Source organism: Pinus tabuliformis, chromosome 7 (assembly GCF_031772625.1).
Source record: "Pinus tabuliformis cultivar Carrire ecotype Pingquan chromosome 7, CPIR1, whole genome shotgun sequence".
Lineage (NCBI taxonomy): Eukaryota > Viridiplantae > Streptophyta > Pinopsida > Pinales > Pinaceae > Pinus > Pinus tabuliformis.
The window spans coordinates 1,856,652,337-1,856,674,754 of NC_142293.1; the positions used below are offsets into that span (position 1 = coordinate 1,856,652,337).

The 22,418-nt window shown below is 39.6% G+C and overlaps 1 pseudogene; it reads right to left on the bottom strand.

Annotated features, from left to right (window-relative positions):
- Positions 1–18,375: 18,375 nt before the first annotated feature.
- LOC149255820 (pentatricopeptide repeat-containing protein At2g13600 pseudogene) lies at positions 18,376–21,908 on the bottom strand (annotated as a pseudogene).
- Positions 21,909–22,418: the final 510 nt, after the last annotated feature.

A 22,418-nucleotide genomic window follows, 5' to 3' on the forward strand; every position in this document is an offset into this window, starting at 1 on the left:
ATGCTAATATTGAAGCTAACAAACAGCTCGAGAAGTTGCAGGAAGACTTTCAGCAGATGCAGATAGGCTATCAAAGAAGCTTAGACGAGAAAGGAAAACAATTATAGATTTTTCAAGAAATGCATAAAGATGAGCCTAAGCTTACAGAATTTATTTCAGAGTCTATTGGCTTAAATGAACAACTACTGCAGCAACAGGAAGAGTTGGGACGTAAGATATCACAGTGGAGTCATTATTGCGAACTGAGCGATAAAATCACCAATCAAGTGGTAGACTTGCGGAGTGACTATGATCAGAGTGACAAATGAGTGACGGAGTACTTGGCTTGGCAGGATGAAGATGAAGGGAAAAGAGCAAGTGCACCCATAATAAACGAGAATCATAAAGAATTGCTCTTTGATAAATGGGACGATCAAATCAGGCAGGCGGAACAAGCAGCGGAGACAGCGGCCACGCAAGCAAGCATTCTTATCGACTGTGTAAATGAAAATTTGCACAGAGCAAATTTAATCGAAGAGACCACCCCGGGGTATCTACCAAATAAACTACAACTAGAAGCAGAATGGAAGCAGAAGGCGCAGGAGAAGGGAAAAGCGATCCAAGCATTAAACAGGTTAAATTGGGAGTGTTACTGGGCATACTTGGTCAAGCCGCATAGTCAATGGATGACTGTGAAATGCATCATAAACGCGGCCGAAAAAGTAGTGCCAACTCTCATAGATTCTGTTTTCGCAGCCCAGCTCAAAGCAGAAGTCAGCCAGCCGACTCTCCTCAAGCCCATGATGAACACTTGCAGCTTTAAAGATCAGATTCAGAAATAGTCTTATTTAGAATGTTGTTTTTTCTTTAAAATTAGATTAGAAAAAGGACGGTCATTTGAAAACCGCATCCTAAATTTTGTAAACAAACTATTATTAGAATTAAGAAGTTGTATTTTAACCCTTCTCATTGCATTTGGAGAAGGGTCCAGAAATTTGTCAAAAACTTGTTCTCAGAACATGCACTTCTGCACCCTCAGAGGAGGTTTTGATGAATGGATGGATCGAGGTTTATTAATGTTTGCATTTGATGTCTGCTACTGATGTTGCACTTTTGTACTCTTAGTAGATGTTAGAACAAGTAGAGATAAATCATTTTGGCTTGAAGCTTATGAGTAGGATCAGTCATAAATGGTACTTTTATCTCTTGGCCATTTCTGCTTATATTCTTAAAGTGATATACAGTTTTAGTTGTTTATATGTTATTGCATGAATGTGTGAGTTACCATTTGGCACTTTTGGACGGTGGAGCCATTTATTTATGTCTGATATATGAATAACTTATTATGCGATATGCTGTTCACAACTGTTTTGCCTAACTTTTTATGCAAAGTAGTTCATCTTAATTGATTTCTATTCTTATGATAGCTGAATGATCTTTATTACCAGTTATTGTCTGAAATATTTTTAGATCGCATAATAGAAGAAATACACCCCGGGTTAGCATAGATTAGATGTGTTGTTTTTCATTAGATTACAATAGCATAGATTTAGTTTAAAAGTTTGAATTAGATTAGCTTTAAGTATTCTTAGATCAGCAACATCCAACTCTGCACACACACACACACCCTTAGATTGGGAAACTGGTCCCATTATCCCCAATCGGACCCGCTATACCAAACAGATAAGGAGTTGCCAACCAAGGTCCGGACCGGGTGGGTATCCCCCTTGTTGTTGACCCGATTTTCGGGGCTTCAACAGATCCTAACACCACCCTTTGAGAAACTTAGTGACTGATATGAAGTTCATTCATGGCCCTGGTGACCTCTCTGACATCCCAAGGCATTTTAGATGGTGTGTCTTCTTGTGGATAGAAACCTACATTTGCATCTATGTTTGTCCATTCATTTTTTCCTTCTGATTAGTTTCTGCCTTCTTGTAGGCCCAGTAGTAAGGGGGGGCTGATTTTGAGGCCTATCCACCTGATTTCATCCTTTGCATAATCCTCTTGTATAGGGTGGTTTTCTCCAAGGCATTCCTTAGTCTCTTTGGGGAGTGATATTCTCTGATTTGTAAAATGTGAGGTAGGGCCTACCATCTTCTTTGACAAGCTTGAAGACTCTTTATCCCCAACATCCTAAAAGTTTCCTCAAAATGCAGGATGGAATGTGCTTGGGCTACTATGTACCTAGGTGCCAATACAACATTAGAGGAGATGATATTGTGGTTGTTGATGAGAACCTTGGGACTCACTAATTCTACCCTGATTTATAAGGGCTACTTTTATTCTTTTATCATCACCCTTTTTACTTCTTCAACCCTTGTATCCTCATGGGTCAACCAAGAGGCTAATGTCATCAATTTCATGTCTCCCAACCTTAATTTGGCGTCCCAAAAATTCATGTCTGTGAGGATTAAGTTATGCATTTACAAACTAGCTAGCTTGGCTCTATCCCCAATACTCGCCCTTTTGCAAAAGTCGATGAATTTCCTGTAGTATTGGAAATGCAATGAGTCATATTGTTCCAATGTCTTAACTTGAAAATGGAAAATGGAATAGGATTTGGATGGTTTCCTACATTGTATAAATTCCATGGATAATCTTTCCATGGTGGCAATTTGTGTCTCTTCTTCTTGTAGCTGCTCCCTTAACCTGGTGTTTTCTGTCTGTATTTTTTCCCTCATGATTGAATCTCTTAATTTCAGGTCATTCAATTCTTTTCTCATCTCATAGACATTCTCCTCCATGAGACCCACATCCTCTACACTTTTGGATTTTTCAATCTGCATCCATCTATGTGTTATGCCTCTTTCTTTCTCTAACTCAAAAAATAGTGGGATGGCGAATTTCTCAGGTATAATCCTGCCTCCCTCAACAAATGTAACATCCTCCTCCCACATCTACCCAAGCAATTGACCAACCAGGGTAAACATGTGATGAGAAGTTACTATGACATGATTCGACTCCTATGTGTCAGTTAAGGAAGTGAAATCAGATGAACACATCACACAAACCTTCCACATTAGCAACATAAATCCCAAGAGCCATTCCATCCACTCAGGTAACCAACCCCCGGGTGATTTGAAATGGAGCAGATTAGTAACGTTGTGATAATTCTCCATTCAGAATATAAAAATGTGCTTGAGGTTTGTACTCCAAAATAGCAAGTAAAAACATGAATTTTGTGTGTGTTTACTTAAGTTAGTTTCATGAAGAAAACTTAAAACATGAAACCAAAAGATGAATGGAAGCATGAATCAATCAATAATACACCAGCCATTGATAAAGGAGTTCAGCCCTCCTGGGCTACATCTCCTTGGATCAGCTCTAAAGGCATGACCCCTTCTCATTATGCTCAAAATTCTTCAGTAATAAAGATGATCCAAGTGGATATTGATGTCCACCCACTAAGTCCACTTGGACCCCCACCATTGTTTCTTTCAACTTTTCAGTTTCGTTAATTGTAGCACAGTTTACTATTTTTAGCAGTTTTTTAGGTCTTGAACTTCCAGAGTCGTTTTGAGGCCCTAAACGACGTTTTTGGGAAAACTGGAAGCAACATGGGTCCATGGACCGATGTTGCTCTTCCCAAAGTTGTATTTATCAGATAGATCTTTCTAACGAGATATTGTGTACGTCAAATGGAGATTTTATGCAAAAGTTACGACACTGGGAAGTTGATGTACCAGTTTACCCAAACGGGGCCTACTGTTTGGCGTTTCATCTTTTAGGGTTAGGTTTTTGGATGTTTAGGGTTCTCCATTGTTTCTCAACAATAAATAGGCCTTCGAGCCTCATTGTAACATAGTTCAAAGGCATGTCGTCACCACATCTCTTCTCAGAGATAAGCTACCATCACCCTAGCTAGTTTATTTCCATTTCTGTTTGTAAGCATATTTCAGTATTTTGCATTAATGAGATGAAGTATTATTTCTACGGCATCTCTATATGTATGGTTATATCTGTAAAATGTTGCGTTCCTGTTTAAATCCGGATCAAAAGAGTACATAAGTGTGCTGACAAAAAGAGTGGTTAGTTTCCCCTTTAAGGAAACATTATTTTGCAAAGAACTCTCACTCTAAACACATGACAACCTACAGTTAGTCATGAAACAATCAGCAAGCTAAGGGCTTTCAAATCAAGGCCCCATACTCCAACTTCCAAGAGCATAAACAATACTACAATCCACTTGATGTACTTAAACAAGTCTCTTTCTCCATACACATATAGAGTAAAGAAGAAATAAAGCTACAACACTGATGTAATGGTTACTGCAAAAAGCACATGGAGGCTGGAAAATCCCTGCAAGGTCATCTCCATATTCATACTCCTTAAATTGAATCAACACTCTGGTTGACTAGAGCACCCATAGGATTCACTTTGCAAAAATCCTATCCAGAAGTGCTCCTTTGATCCTGAAATCTATTCCAATGAGTTTAGAATATCCAAAAATGGTTATCTAGCCTCTTTTTGCATCCCATTTGGTCGAAAATTGCCTTAGTTATGACTTTTGTTAGTCTTTCCATATTTTCTCCTCTAAATCTGGCTTACTTCCAGTTAAATTCATTAAAATTGGCAGTTCCGCTGAAATCAGCAGTCTTGCCATCTTTCTCGCCTATCTTGCGGTTAAGGTCAAGTGTTCACATGCAAAGTGGTGGTCTGACAGAAAAGGCTACGGTTCCGCAAGTATGCCAGATATTGCAATTGCAATCAACGTTGTCGGGGGTGATTCTTATACACAAGACTTAACGCATTGTGACATGCGATGTGGCGATGTGGTGAATCCGACGAGTTATAAACTACAACTATGAAAACATATTACGTCCGGGACTTATCGCTCATCGCAATCGGCAGGTTAACCTCGGTAACACACACACACACACACACATATCAGTGGGTTGATAGTGCGATATGCGATTGTGATTATCGCAAATCGCAACATGACTATGTGATTGTGATATGCGATATCAAATCACAACCCTAACTTCTCCGAGCGCTGATTATCATAACATTAAGCGATGTGCAATTGCGATCGCATTGCAACCCTGTCTCCGCCGGGGCCTGTTAGGATTCCAAGAAACTCTCCTAGGTTGTAGCTTAGAGATGCCTGGTAACATATAAATTCAACTTATTGTTGCAAATGGATGAATGGAAGGAATAATGCTTGTTCAAGCCAGATAACCACTTCTACTTTGTTTCACTCTAGACATGTGTGAACACCCCCAGACTACAAGGTTTTAGACCACCAACTACTCACAGTTTAAGGATTGGGTGAATATGGAGAGTACTGACCACACCAGCAGATGCACAAGACCATGTGATGGCCGGCTGCAACCAGTAAAGAAGCCTGCAAATCTAATCTCCTAATGCACAGACAGGATGACAGCTTTCTGACACTAGATGAAGAGAAACCCGAATAACTTATCCAATGATACATACAATATTTTAACACAGATATAGGATGGCAGCTACTTTAATGCTAAACATCAACCGCTCAAGACTACAACATATCAGGCACAGCTTGGAACAGAAGAGAAATGGAAAATGAGCAGTTAACAACAAAAGAAGCTTGTATTAGCTGAAAATGAAGATGAGACGTTGCAAGTGTCAAAATAGTTACAGTCTCCAAAAGTTGAACCTTACATCAAAACATCAACCATCAACCTTGATTACATCTTGTTTCTGGGTATATATAGAGTTTCATTACAAAAGAACTTGGTTGTTTAGGTATGGAGGGGTCATAATTGACCACCAGCTGCATTTAACTGCCTAATGGAGTCTCTGAGTGTGTTTGCTTGCTTCAGTGGATGAATCTGATGTTTTCAAGTGCTTTGTTGTTCTCTCAGGCAGCTGGAGTGTTCGTATCAATGAAGTTCCATAACTACTAAATGCAGTTACATGTTCGTGCTCTGTCCTTTTTCCCTTTGGCCATACTGTTTGCTAAATATGGTTGTTGAGGAGCAATTGCGACTAGTACTGGTAAGCCGATCACCTTCATCCTTTAAGCACACGGAACGGTCAAGGGACGTGGGCTACATGTCAAGTGGACGAGTTGGGTGAGGGAGAAAGATCAGCTGCCAGATCGGGAGAATAGACGGTGGAGATGCCTTGATGGAGGATATTGGAAGAAATGGGAGCGGGATGAATATGGGACGTTAGATCTTAGGCGGACAGATCCAACGGTGATCGGGCGGCAAAGGCGCACAGCCGTTATCAGGCGGGGACGAATAGGTTAAGTGGTAAGCGGTATTGATCGCACCACCTTTAGGCGTTGGGCGGTAAAAGGACGAGGGCGCGCGATCCCATTCAGCACATGACACGTAGCGGCGGATGAGAGAGAAAAACCACTCTCCATCGCGCGCTAACATTCCCTTACTTTGTGGGCACGAAGAGTGTGAAGGCCGTTCGATCTTCGCGGAGATGATCGGACGGCGGGGAAATGATCGTGAAAGTTGCTTTATCAAACACGACGAGAGCCATTAGATTTGGTAGGAAAGATCAACGGCGGAGATTACAAGCGATGATTTTATAAAGGCACACAGTCCTATGGGTACGATTTATGGGGGTCTGGGCTTTTTCGCTCAGGGCTCAAAATAAAAGGGGTTTTGTTGGTTTTGGAGAGAAAAAAGCGGAAACAGAGAAGAATGGGGGCAAGTGGGATAGAAGAGAAAGGGAAAAGTGACCATTGTGGGCTTTCCTTTGAGCTAACCAATACGAGCAAGCTCATATTTGACCTTTTTAAAAAACCATAGTTATGTAGCGAAGCTAACAGGGCCGATTTTGTAATACCTTCGATATACGATATGCAATATCGCAAATCGCAAATTGGCACTACTGGGGACCGATTATTTAACGTCGACCTGCCTTTTTCCCCAATATGCAATATGCGGGGGCCAATGGAAACATGCCACTTGGCGCTTCCCCATTCGCTGGGACCTTTGTCATCTCATCCAATCTTGCCACGTGTCCAAATCAAACATGAAATTTGACTTGCTCTAACTTCTGCATACGAGTTCGGATTTGAGTGTTATTTGAACCATTGGATTTAGAATGACGAACTTTTTGATCTAAAGCTAAGCATATCAAGATTCTGACACTTTGATTTTTTGGCAAATTTTGAGCTCTTGATCACTCTTCCCTAGTGAAAAATTTTTGGTCTCCAAAAGTTGACTTTCAATTGTTCAGCATTTGACGGTATAGTTCCTTCATTTTTTCCAAACTCAATCCAATTCTTTGGTCAAGTTATACTTTAAGTTCAGCTTTTCCTCAAGCTGAACTTAAAGTATAACTTGACCAAAGAATTCAAGTTTGACGTTCTTCTCGGCTTGTCCATGTCACTATGGCCATCCACAGCGACATCCTTCCCCAAAAGAATTCCAAAGTGCTAATCTGCAAATCCTTATCGAAGATGAGATCCTAAAAAAGACTTTCCCAAATGAATCAAAACAAGCCTCACATAGTGAATACTTGTATAACATGAGCGCTAAACACATTTGGAACATACTAAATGTGCTTCAACTACTCATAACATAGTTACCGATCAAACGTGAAAGTGAACTAGTACCCGTTTTTTTGAGGTAGCAAAAAATCACCCGATTTTGAAAAGTGGTGATGTCAGAATACACTTTTTTTTAGCATATTTTGGCACTTTAAATTTTCTTATGTATCAAGTATCAACATTTTTTTCGATGTTAGTGATTTTCATGCTGATTTTGAAAAGTATTGATGCAACATCAACCCATTTTTTTAAATGTTAGTGATTTTCATGCTGATTTTGAAAAATGTTGATGCAGCATCAACAAATTCTTTTAGAGGGCTTATTTTTGACACTTTAAACTTTTTTATGTATCAAGTGTGAACATTTTTTTTGTTAGTGATTTTCATCTTGATTTTCAAAAGTGCTCGTGAGCATCAACCCTTTTTGTTTAGAGGGCTTAGTTTTTACACTTTAAATTTTCTAATGAATTAAATGTGGATGATTTTTTTAATGTTGGTGATTTTCATGTTAGTAATAAAACATAAAAAATAATAATAATAAAAACATGACCAAAAAAAAACCAGAAAATTTATAAAAATGTAAAAAAACATAAAACATGAAACATAAAGCATGAGAAAAATAAAAATAATAAAAACATATTAATAAAAAAAAATAATGAAAAAAAGAAAAAATAAATAAAGAGAAACAAAAATTAAAAAACATAAAACATGTTATTAATAAAACATAAAAATAAAAATAAAAAAAACATGATAAAAAAAATTCAAATACAAAAAATATATATAAAAAAGGAAAAAACAAAAAGACAAAAAACCTAATAAAAAAAAAATCAAAATTAATTTGAAAAAAAAAATGAATAAAAAATAATGAAAAAAACAAAAAATAAATAAAAATATATCAAAAAAAAATGATTTTTTTCAAAAAAAACATATAATTTAAAGAAAAACAAATTCATCCACAAAAAAACTAAAAACATTATTTTAAGTTAAAGAGAAATAATTAAAAAAACTCATTACCAAAAAAAACAACTTAAAATTAAATTAAATAATTTAAATAAACAAAAACAAAAATAAAAAATAAAATACAAATTTAAGAATTATTATTATTATTATTATTTTTATTAGAATTATAAAAATAAATAAATAACAGAAAAAAAAAAAAAGAATTTTAAAACAATTAAAAAATAAAAACGATTAAAAAAAATAAAATAAAAAACAATTTAAAAAAAATAAATAAATAAAAACAATTAAAAGAAAAATACAATTAAAATAAACAAATAAACAAAAAACAATTTAAAATAAATCAAAAAACACAATTTAAAAAATAAAACAATTTACCGAAAAACACAATTAAAAATAAATAAATAAAAACACATTCAAAAAACACCCACATCACCCCCCAGTCGACCCCTCCCCTGTCCCCTCTATAAGTAGACACTGGTAATAACAAATAAATATTCTTCCATAGATTAATATGCGTAAATAATAATATCTAAAAAATTAATTTAAAATGTGAATATATAACAACTAGTTTATCAACTTTACGATTTTGTTCTATTTTCTTATATTATGTCCGCAGCTGAATTTATTATAGAAAATATGTATTTTCTTAATGCTAAACCGGAGATTCACAAGAGGCAAATGATTTCTTAAAAAAACGAATAATCAACGAACTTTCAAGCATCAACAATAGAGATGCCAGAATCTGAGCGGAGATGTTATTCTTAAATCCTCTCAACTATTCGACCCCCCTCGCTACCCCCGCTTGCCTCACCCCCCTCGCCTCCCCACTGTCGGTCCTCCCCTCTCCTCTCCCTCAGCGAACCCTTGCCCTTCCTCACCCACCCTCGGAGCACCCCGTTCCTCCCCTCCCCTCTCCTCTCCCTCACCCGGCCCCCACCACACCCCCTTCTCTCACCCCCTTACTGCCCTCCCCTCCCCGCTAGGGGCCCTAGCTAGCAGCCATGAGGTTGCAGGGTATGGCCCCGGGCGGGGAGGGGAAGGTGGTAAGGGGGTGAGGGGGAGCAGAGGGGGGTGAGGGAAGGGGGTGCACTGGGGGCCGGGTGGGGGTAAGGGAGGGAGAGGGTCGGTGGTGGATGGGAGAGAGGGGGTAGGCCGAGGGAGGGGAGCGGGGAGGACCGAGAGTGGGGGGTGAGGTAGGGGAGATGGGAGGGTTGAGAGTGGGGGGTGAGGGAAGGAGGGCCAGGGACGAGAGGTGGGTGTTTTTTGAATTGTTTTTTTTTTTAATTTAAATTTAAATTTATTTTTTAAATTCTTTTGAATTTATTTTATTTTATTTTATTTTTTATTAACATTTTTACGGTTTTTGTTTTGTTTATATATATATATGGAGTTGTCTATAACGCGATTTTTTGAAAGTTTTTCCGGCGGATTTTTCCGGTCGAAATCCGGCAGGAATTATTGGAATCGCAAGTTTGATAGCTAGTTTCTGCACAATGAAAGCGTCCCAGGGGTTTTTCAGGGTGCTGAATACAAATATGCAGTTAAAAAACCATTTTAAATGCAAGAAATCAAGATTTGACCTCAATTTCTTCGCCGGATTCCGTCACCGGAATCTTCAAAAAGTCGCATTATAGACAACTCCTATATATATATATATATATATATATATATATATATATATATATCATGAATTTTTCCCTTGCCACCCCTAGCCAGTGGGGCCTTGGGGTCGTCGGGGATTTATTTATTTGTTTATAAGTTTTTAATTTTTTTAATGTTGTATTTTATTTTTGTAATTTTTTTTTTAATTTTTTAATTTGGTTTTTATTTTATTTTACCCATTTTATTTTCTTTTTTCTTTTAATTTTACATGGTATGGTTAATTTTTTTTACATTTTAAGATTTGTGCAGTGATCAATACTTGGTTATTTGTCATCCTGCCTCTATATGAAGAACTTGTTATCTTTAGTCCATGATTCGTCGATGGAAAATGCATGCTATTTGAAGTGAACCTTGGTGAAAACACAACGCTTGTGCGTGAACTAGTGTCACTTACTCTACTCGGTTGTTTATGGGTTAACCCTTGATAGCTCAATCACGTAGAGTAAGGTAAGGGTGTAACCTTAACAAACACGTCAGAGGTATATATAAACTACTTCTCTGAAGGAACAACCTCTTTTTCTCTCAATAAGTCGGGATCCCTCTTCCGCCTCTAAAATGAATAAGTGCTATGCACAATCATGAAAATAAAAAATGAAAAAAATGAAAAGTGAAAAATTTCGAAAAAATGAAAAAGGCGAAAGAAGAGAAAGGCTTCCTGCGCAGAGAGGTGATGCAAGTAACTCTGTCAGGGTAATGACGAGACTCGCTGGCAGCAGAGCAATGCTTGTGGTCCTGCGTGACTCCGTCGGGGTATTGTTCAGTCCTGCTGGCAGCAGAGCAACACCAGAGATGAAAGTAAGACGTTGACGACTATACTGCTTGTGCACCCATATATGCCTCATCCCCAATTGAATCAACTGTGTTGACTTGGCTTGGAATGTGTGTTGGTTGACCAAGAGCTTGATAGATGCTACATCTTACAATCAAGCAAGTGTGGAAACCAAGGCGAATAGAGAACTGAACAATACTTCCGGAGGTGTTAGACTTGCTTTTATGAACAAGGTCCATTTAGAGAGCTAGAGTTCTACTAGTGTGTCGCCAAGTGTTGTAGTGGTTACAACCACCCTCCAAAATTTTGCCTTAGCTTCATTTTGGAGCCTCCCTACCAACAATCCTCGACAGCATATCTTGCACTATCAAGTACATGAGCTTCAGTGGTTCTCAAGTAGCATGATACTCTGTGCATGATAGCTTGTTTCACTCCCCTCACAGGTTGCTTCCCCAAACTTGGTCTCACTGCTGGCTGAGTAGCTCCCTCAAGAAATTGCATAATTCTGGAGGGGAACCAGTCTTCCCTCCAGAAATTGCGCAATCTTGATTGGCATCCTGCTGGGCTCAAAAACTGTGGAATCCTGCCAGTCAACCTTCCCAGTGAAAATTGTGCAATCTGATCCAGCAGGACTGCTCAGCCCAAAAATTGCACAATTTTGGGCAGCGGTCAGCTGCTCCTCCCAGAAACTGCGTAATCCCTCCGAGCAGCCAACCCAACTCCCTCCCAGAAATGCGCAATTTTCTCCTTCAAGCAAGCAGGTTGTTGCATGTGCCATCAGGTTGACTGGTTCCACCTGGGACCGAGAAAACTTGACTTGCATGCATGGGTTGCCTTTTCCCGAAATTTCAAAAAGCAACATGCAAAAAGCATCCTTTAGATTTTAGGGATCTATTTTTAGCAGCTGGAAGTTATATGCAAAGATAATTTTAGAAACCTTCCTCCATGTGTCGCTTTTTCCTAGATTTGTGGCATGCGCGTTATGAGCATCAAACTTATTTATTCGACGCTTCAGAGCTCACTTCTTCACATCGATCTTGGAGCTCTGACATCCTACAACACATCCAGGAGTCTTCGACACATCCAGCTCGACTATTTCCGAGTAAGTCCGCTTAACTTGTCTTTTGCAGCATTTCTGTCGCTTTTTGTGTTTTGTCTTGTGTGAGTGTTATCTTCTTGATTTCTGTGAACGCTTGCGGTTGTTTGCATGCATATTAGCTTGTACTAGCATCGTTTCAGTTTTTGTTAGCATTTCACTACTATCGCATGCATGACATTGTTTTGCACGAACGGTTGTCGATTCAACGACTCGCTTCACACGCATACATGTTGTTCCATTTTCTGAATCTTGCATTCACTGTTTGCATGCACGATCATTGACTCCTGCTTACAATTAGTATTGCCATGCATTCACATCCACATTTGCTTTCAGTTGCCCGTCAGCGGGTCTAAGCAGCCTTGGCCCGAACTCTGCCTCACCAAGACAACATTGTGCAACCCTGAGAGGGAAGGCTCTGCCTTCCTCCTAGAAAATATGCATTTCTGCACAATGATTGTCCTCCAGTCTTGCATTGTGCAATTCTGAGAGGCAGTGATTGCTGGGCAAGAAAATTGTGCAATGCAGTGGTTGGGCCTGTAACCCTTGCCAGCTAAAATTGCGCATTGTGAAATCCCATCAGCCAGCAGGCCATTAGAGATTTCACATTACGCAATTCCAGTAGCTAGCCAGCCTTTAGACAGTGCAGACTACCTTTTCCGCAATTCCGACAGTCACTCTCCCGACCTCCTAGGAAAAATTGAGCAAACATTTCCAATCAATCCCCAAGTATGTTGCATGTCGTTCCTCAAGTTTGTTTTGGTTTTAGCTAACAGATTTCTTGCCATGCATGTCGCCATGTCTCCAGATCTAGCAGGTGTTCGTCTGCCTCTCAGCAATTCAGGATCAATGGCCTCCAAGAGAGCAGGATCAAAGGATGCTGACGGAAGTGCAACTGGAGCAGCGGTTGAGCGAGTGTCTACAAGTTTGCTGATCTACGAAGACACCAAGCTAATTGTAGACAAGGACATCAAGGTGAAATGGCAAGAGGTCAACGATGCATTTGCAAGCATATTTGGGGAAGACCTCGAAGACCGCCAAGTCTATGTGAACATTTACAATTTCGGCTTGTACTGGATTGCATGCAGGTATCCCGTGTTCCCATGTGCAGATATGATACATTGGATCGTCTCACAAACTGATCCCGAGACAATGACATTGAGTAGTGTCAGCAGGACGAAGATTGCTACCTTCAGGGAAGAGGATTATAAACAGATGTACCATATGTCGAAGCCAATGATCACCATGGAGACACCCTTCAGCATACCCAGCAGCAATGCCAACTCCAGGGATATCTTGAAGAACTGGGTGAACAAGCCGATAAAATTCAGAATGACAGCCAACTAGGTTTATAAGACGGAGATACTGCAGAAGGCGTATCAATACTTGGTCATCTTTGCATGTCACTTGTATGGCCAAGAGCGCACGAAAACCTTCCCGCAAAGTTGGGTGATCACGTTGGACCAATTGGCCAGTGAAGGGAAAGCATGCAATTGTTCCAACATGTTGGCTCACAGGCTGAAGGAACAGGTAACAAGAGCTCGACTGCTGCCCAAAGTTCAGTAATCAAAAATTTACATGTCTGCCTACATCTTGGATGCAATTTGTGCTCGTGAGGAGTTCCCGGGCTTGAAGTGGGCATGGACATCGACGAAGACCTATGTGAACACTTATTGTAAAATGTTGTCCGAATGCAGCTTCAGAGGAGTTATCACACAGTTGTCAGATCATTTTGTCACACCGGTGTACAAGATGATATTTGAACATGATCCACCTTGCATGTCGAAGGCAACAATGGAGGCATTGATCGACATAGCGAATTGGCATGCCTCATCATCTGACACTTTCATACGGATGTACAACGAGGAGAAGCCTCTGCATGTTTTGCTGAAGTTTGTCTTGGACAAGTTTGTCATGCAAGAAGTATCATACCACATCTCGATAGTACTGTCAGCTAGTGTGCACCGGAAGAGGAAGGCACCTTGGCCCGTTGTTCTGTTGCGGATCGGGTTATACAAGATATGGAATTTCAAGCACGCGGATGTCGAAGCAGAGGAGATAAAAAATATCCATTCGACGTCCGAAGCTACAATCCGTATGACCTGCATTGTTTTGTAAAAGATCACTACACGAGAGTACAATTTCAGTGGATCCACGGGGTGTGTCACTGGGCGGAGGATGACCCATGGAGATATTGTTACAGCGTCTCCAAGCCCAATGAATTGGTCGGCATCGCTGTGGAATGGTTAGTAAAGCAACATGAAGCAGCATCTAGGAGAGCAGCAGCAACAGAGTTAAACATACCTGCACGTGACAAAGGCAAGAGGAAGATTGTCGATAGCGCGGAGATAGAACAAAATTGCAAGTTCCAAGCAAACCCATTTGTGGAGAAAGCATTTTTGGCAATAGAGGCGAAGTGGCAACAACGCGAAAGGAGGAATGCCCAAAGGCAGAGAGAAAAGTGGAGAATGGAGGAAATAGAGAAGGAGTTGCATGAGTTGAAGGAGCAACTCCGGAAGGAACGGGAGTTGCACAGACAGGAGAAGTAAGTGCAACAAGAATAGGTATAGCGGGGAACGTAACATGTACAAATAGATGAAATTGCACTCGTACAGGTAGTCGACTTATTCGAACAACTAGCACCAAGCAGACAGGGTGAGAAGTCGCAGGAGCAGGACTTCGCTCAAGAGATTGAACAAGCACTTGAGCAGATGGATACAGATATGGAGCAAAAAGAGTTAGAGAAAGACATCGACCTCATGCCTTACCACCAAGAGGTCGACCCACCAGCTTCACCGGATCTGGAAGCGGAGCAAGTCCCAAGTGACCAAGGAGACATTGAGATCCTTGGAGACAATCCGGAAGGAGAGATGCACAACATATCATTCGATGAGTCGCAGCATAAAGTTGTACAATCTTGCAGAGTGTACACTCCGGATGATCACACATCCCTTGCGTAGTTTGAGGAACGAGTGATTGTGTCTGACGTGCGCAAGCATCCAGCAGCATTGGTTGATGCTACCAGAGCATATGTCGAAGCCATAAGCTCGAGTGTTCACTTCTTGATAGCTGAGAACGAGCGAATGGCTAACAAGTTACAGATGGCTAAGGAGGGAGGAGAACTGGTTACAACATCCGTCCGAGTAGAGTTGAAGAAGGCAATAATGGATGAAGTATTGTCCCTTGAGACAGTCATGTGCGCGTTGTATTCCAAGTTTGGTACTGTGCATAAGGCAGTTGTCCATCTCAACGGTTGGTAGCAACAATGTGCTAGGAGAGTACGTATATTATCAAACATACATGTTGTTGTTGATTAAATGCAAACATGGACAATGAGATACAAGGGAGCCTCGTTACACTTGCTCAAGATGATGACCCGAAAGCAGTCGAGCTAAAGGCATGCATCCGGGGTCAGATCTGGAACTATGAGGATCTCCCGCATCTTATCACTAGTCTACAAGCTTCCCATGCACAGGTATTCAGGAGTATGGATGTTGTTGTGCACACATACACGATCCCATCTATTGGGACACTCACCGAGGCAAAGACAAAGGCACAAGTTCAACTCGAGCTTGACTTGTACTTTGATGAGTTGATGCGATTAGCCACCAGCGCAGACTTGGTGATCAGTGTAGACACCATGCATCAATATGTCATTGGTCAAGCCGCACTTAAGACAAAGATGCGCATGTTATCAGATGAGTTGGACAGAGTACTTGGATGCAATGGAGGCAAGAGTTCGTTTCCAGAAATATGTCACCACAAAGTACACGGACACCATCGCGGACTACCAATCATGGCAAAGTTTGCCACTGTCGACCATCGTGAGGATGTCGAAGAGCTGATATTCCCACAGTTGTCCGAGTCATAGTGATGTCTTGCATGGCTTGCTCAAGCCTATTTTGTCTCACATGGGTACATGTGCAGATTGTATGTGATGTCTTGTCAAGTGGAAGTTCAAGTGTCGATAGTTGGATGTAACAATCATAGAGTAGATGAAGAGTCACGATGATAGATGAACAGTCACAAAGGGGAATTTCAAGGGCCACCCCACCCTTTTCTATATATAGTCCCTCATAACTCATTGTAAAGGCTTTTGGTGAGCCAAGCTTCTGATAGGAGTATCTTAGAGAGAGCTTGGGCAGTATTGTAACGAGGCTTGGCTTTGCCACTGTTCAAAGCTAGTATATCTCTTTGGAGGAGCAGGCGGCAGTCACTGTAACGTTCCGCTGTCGGAACTAGTGGTTGGTCATGGTTGTATTTTATGACTGGAACTTACACTTCTTAATATAACAAAGTCAGCACGTTTCATGCATATGTCATATTGTATTTCAGTTATCTTGTTTACTCTAAATGATATATGTATCTGTTTGCTTATGCATGCATGTGTAGCTATTTTTTGTATATGTATGTATGAATCATATTGAAATGTGCTGTTGGTTTAACCATCACTTTGGATTACTAACTTATTTGTCTTCCAGTTTGTGATGCACCTTAGCTCGTGTGTTCCCTTCTTAACTCCATGTTGTCACAGGTTTCTAAGGGGCACACTCACCTCACCCTCTGTGTGTTAGAACCATTCATGCACCTTCCTTGACTTGTTGCATATGTCACACCCTTGCTACCAACAGGAATATCTTACTTGCCTCTGTGTGAAACCATAGTCAAGGCGATACCGTACGACCCACTACTGAGACTCCTACACCAAACGGTCTAAGGTCTAGTTGGGACTTTTTACTGGGGAGATCCGTGACATGTTGGCGGGTCCAGCACCGTCAACAGTATGATAATTAATGTGGTCAATATTTTGCTAAACATTTTTTAATTGAAGATACTTTCTTAACATGATAATTGATATTGTCCCTACAAAATGATTGCATAGTCCTCTATTGGACTATACCATTATAGAGTATTTCTACATGTGCATTTCAATTGCCTTTATAACTCCATACTCTATCTTTGATTAATACAAGTGTATAGTTAGAATAGGACAATAAGTGATGTTCTATTCATTTGTGTGTGATTTTGTCTGTTATGGTATTGTTGCCTTGTCCTGGTTGGACTGTGCTTTAATTTCCTTTATAATGTTGGTACTTTATTTATTTATATTGAAGTGTATAATTAGAATGGGACAAATGCCAATGTTTTAATCTTCTGTGGTTGTTCTTGTTTGTTGTTTTATTATCTCCATTCACACACTTAGAAGAATGGCTCATAACATAGAGCTTCCCAAGAAAATTTGAGTTGTCCCATACCAAATAATCTCATGCCGATCAAAACAATACTCTTTAAAAAGGAAAGAAATATAGTCCTTTGCTGGGTAAGCACATATACTACAAGCCATTAAGCAAATATATGTTGGTAACTTATTTCACTTAGCATCACCAACCACCATCACTAAGTATCATAGTAAATGAAGCTTCTTTCACTTGGTGTTAGTAATATACTAACAACCACTAGTAAGCAAATAAGCCAACCTCATAGGAATGTTGCTTGCCTTTGAAATTATTACAGCCCATAGGCATCCCTCACAATGAATGAGAGAATGATAGTTTCAAGATAATCTCATTAGACAATCAAAAGTTAAGGATAGCATTTGTGATTATCGAGCCCATTGAGCTTGGCCAATCAATGGACGTCCCAGCCTGGAAAGCATTTGTGGACCAATATTGGGGGTCCGTCCAAGTTTATAACTCAGTTAACCGGTCTAGCATGCTTGTGGATGATTGCATTAGGCTCAAAAGTATAGAGATAATCCTTTCGACTTGACCCTAGGCCTCCTTAATGACAAGCAACACGTCTACCAATTCTCCTAACATGTAAAAAAAGAGAAAACACATTAATAATTATCTAAAAAAATGTGTCAATAAACTCAAATGCAACCACCAGCTTCTCATTATGCTGACAAAGAAATTTCTTGCTCCATTCCTCTCTACCATGTGCTACGAATCTTATGTGGACTAGCTACCAACCACCCAATAAGCTTTATACACACACACACACACACACACACACATATATATATAATCAACTTGTCCACAACTTATATAGGTCTCCATACACATTTTTGTTTACATCTGACAACCAACCATTAAATTTTTAGCCTGCAACACACTTAAATTAGCTCTCCAACTTTGCTAGTTCGTTCATGGTTGCTAGTTCTCCAGCCTACAAAAGAAATATAATTTATTTTTAAAGGAATATCTGAGGTGGAGATATTTCTAAAATCCTAGTTATACATAGAACCAGGTGTGGAGGGCTGGTCTATTTATGAAGTGTGGAAGTCATTAAAATCCGATACTTATCAATTTTAATACGTACCTATGAACCTCAAGCACAACTACTCACTTTAACATGGGGTTTGAGATTTGAACATTATACCTCTCTCATGAAAAACTGAATATTTTACAAATTAGTGATAATCTCCCTCACAATCTAGTACTTGATCATCTCCAATTAGATATGGTTATAATGTGCTTAGCTCACATGAAATCACACTTGAAAAATGTTGCAAAAACTCAAGTGCAATTTCTGTGAAGAACAGAAATTTTAATATAAACTGATAGCGTAGTCTAATGACGCGGAGGAGTTCCCCGGAAAGTTATGGAAATTCCGGTCATATTTAGAGAAAATCCGGCAAGGATTTTTATAAATCCAAGTTATAGTTGTTAAACTTTAAAATTTTAGGTGTCCTAGACATTTTTGATGGTGCTGAATCCATTTCCACCATCAAAAACACGATTCAAACACTACCTCTACAAAATTTTTTGAATTTTTTTGCCAGATTCCGGCCACTTTTGGCTGTCCGGGCAATTCCTCCACCTTGCTAGACAATAGGCTTCCAGCTCACATGCATAGCATTTCTGTTTCCGTGTAGCAGATACGTTATACTAAATCTTGTAGAGACAAGCATATGTACCTTGGGTGCATTGTATTAGTATTACACATTTTGGCATTGTCTCTTTTATCCTTTTTTTTTTGAATAATCCCTCTCTTTCTTTTTCTAGAATATAAAAATGGAGAGAAGTCCAATTACCAACTACAATAGTCACTGAAAATACAATGAGCAAACTTTGCCTTTGAAACAACCCCTTCAAAACCAATTAAACTAACGCATTGAGCCGGTAGCATTGTTTCCATTGATATACACATATACATAAATCCACATCTTGGCCTTTGCTCCTCCATTTTGCTATATACAGATGTTCTTTTCATCTTCTATCGATTTGATAAAGTTGATGCTCATATCCTAGTACTTCCGAAAATTTATGGATGGCTCGATATTGGCATAGTATTCCACTCTGCTTCTTATCCCAGGACAAACATGATAGCTTTAGTACAATGGAGTTTAATGTGTGTTTGTCCATTGATTTCAGAGGCAAAAGGAAGACAAGAAATTTGTCTCTTTCGTTTTCAGTTTTCAATTTCAAAGTGCTACCATGATACTTAAAAAAAATCTATCAACTAACATATGAGGCCACCCTGTAAATTTTTGTCACTGGTGCCAACTATCTTCTGCAAGGAAAGTGTGCACCTGTCTATTAACCTCAATCCAACTGTACCCAGGTGTCTTTTTTATCCTTCTTTCCTTCATTACTTTCCGCACACTTTCAGCGTTCCCCCACCTGCCAGCTGCAGCATACATATTTGACAACAGCACGTAAGATGCAGCATTTTCAGTGTCCAACTCAAAAAGGCGTTCTGCTGCGTATTCTCCTATCTCTACGTTGGTGTGTACTCTACAAGCACCAAGCAGACATCTCCACACAGTAGCATCAGGCTTTATTGGCATTTTGTTGATAAAATCAAGCGCTTCATCAAGATGCCCAGCACGGCCAAGAAGATCGATCATGCAGACATAGTGTTCCATTGCAGGAATAATGTTATATCGTTGGGTTATGCAATCAAAGTACTGCCGGCCTTCATTCACTAGGCCTGCATGGCAGCATGCAGACAAAAGACAGACTAAGGTAACATTGTCAGGATTCATACCAGAACGCTGCATTTTCTCAAAGAGTTCAAGGGCCTCCTTGCCATAACCATGCATGGCATATCCTGCAATCATGGTTGTCCATGAGACTATATTTTTCTGATCCATATTCTCAAACATTTTTTGAGCCCTCTCTATACTCCCACATTTTGCATACATATCCAAAAGGACATTGGCGAGAAAAACATTCGATGCGAACCCCCTTTCGCATATCTCCTCATGGATCTGGATACCCTGTTCCAGAGCTGCCAAATCAGCACATGCTGGGAGGATGCAGACATAGGTTTTTGGTTCCGGCAGCACGCCTGAAACTTGCATTTGTCCAAAAAGACTCAGGGCTTCCACACTTCGCCCATTCTGCACATATCCTGAAATCAGTGCAGTCCAAGAGGCTACATCTTGCTCAGGCATTCTCTGAAACAGCTTCAGAGCATCATCAACTCGCCCATTTTGCATATAAGCCATTAGAATTATTGTGCAGGATACCACATCTGGTTCAGGCATTTGATGAAAGAGATTGAGTGCCTCATCAAATTCCCCACTCTGTTCATATCCTGCAATCATGGTATTCCAGGAAATAACATTTCTCCGAGACATTTTGTCAAACAGTTCACGCGCCTTCTCTATCCTCCCACACTTTGCATACATGTCAACAAGAGAATTCTCCACAAATTCGTCGATTTGAATCCCACACCTCACTATTTCCTCATGGATCTGCACCCCCTGTTCCAAGGCCGCCAGAACAGCACAAGCTTGCAAAACGCTAGAAAAGGTTTTCAAGTCTGGCTTTACACCTTTCCTCTGCATTTGATGGAACAAGTTCAATGCTTTGTCGCCATGCCCATTCTGTACATATCCTGCAATCATTGCATTCCACGAGACTACATTCCGTTCTCGCATTTTCTTGAAAAATCCAAAAGCTTCGTCAACGAAACCATTCTGTGCAAAACTTGCAATCATTGCATTCCATGATATAATGTCTGGCTCAGGCATCTTCTGAAATAACCTAAGACCTTCATCAACAAGCCCATTCTGAGCATATCCTGCAATCATCGTATTCCACGAGACCACATCTCGGTGACGCATTTTGTCAAACACATCACGTGCTTTCTCTATTCTGCCACATTTTGCATACATGTCTATTATTGCATTCTCCACAAATGCATCGCATTCAATCCCACTGCTCAGAATTTCTTCATGTACTTCAATACCCTGTTGCAGATTCGCCAATTTGGCACAAGCTGGCAGAACACTGGCGAACGTGAAATGATTGGGTTGGATGCCTGCTTTCTTCATTCGGCGAAAAAGTACCAATGCCTCTTCGGCACAGCCATTCCTGGAATACGCTGCTACCATTGCAGTCCATGAACGAACATCTCGTTCAGGCATTTCGTCGAAAAGCCTGCGAGCGTCCACCAAACTTCCATATTTAACATATAAATTGATAAGTGTGTTCCTTAAGAATTTGTCAGGGATAATTCCACTCTTCTCCAAAAGGGTGTGGACTAATTTAGCATCTGAAAAGGCCTTTTTCTTTATGCAGGCTTGCAGGAGAGAAGCATAAGTAAATGAATCAGCATTCTGGTTTATGGTACGCAGCATACGCAGAGCCTCTCTCAACTGGCCCTGCTTACAGAGCACTATCACGTCATTGTGGAGATTGGTCTGAGCATTACTTTCTTTGTAAAATGTGCTGCCAAAATTCCTGATACTAATCTTTTTAAGGCCAGACTCTGGCCAGTAAAACAATGGTGCCTTCATAATCTCCCTCCATGAACACGGGGTTCAAATATTCTACCATCATGTAATTACACTTATAATCATCACAGGGAGATCGGCAAAAGAGATAAGAAAGAGTCTGCGGTTTAGATCATGATCACAAAGTACAGAGCTTCCAAGACATGGCAGTATGGGCAGAAGGGATGTATTCGTAAAAGTATTATCTGATCGTTAATATTTCGTCATCTGGTAATAACATTGTTTACAGGTGATGTGAATTCTATGCCTGTATATGCATATTTAATTTAAACAGCGGGTAAATTTAATTAGTAATTTGTTTAAACATTTTATCCTGATCGGCTAAGTATAAGTATCAACATATATTATTTTTTTTTCATTTTAAAAAAGTTTTGTGTACTGAGAAATTTGATATTTTTTGGGCGCTGGTATATCTATAGTTAAATGGATCGAGATTACTTTAACTTTTTCACATAAATAAATTATACTTTATATAAATAGGTGTTTGGTATATGTATAATTAAATAGATATAGGTTATTTTAACTTTTTCATTAAAAAAAAAACTATATTCCACATGAATATTATATGTTCTCAATATCATTTATTATTTTTTTATGGAGTTATTTTTATTTTGTTATTTTTATTTTTATTTTTATTTTCACTTAAAATGTTTACATTTGTTTTATTTAATTTTATTTTTTTAATATAATTTGACATGAGTCAAAAT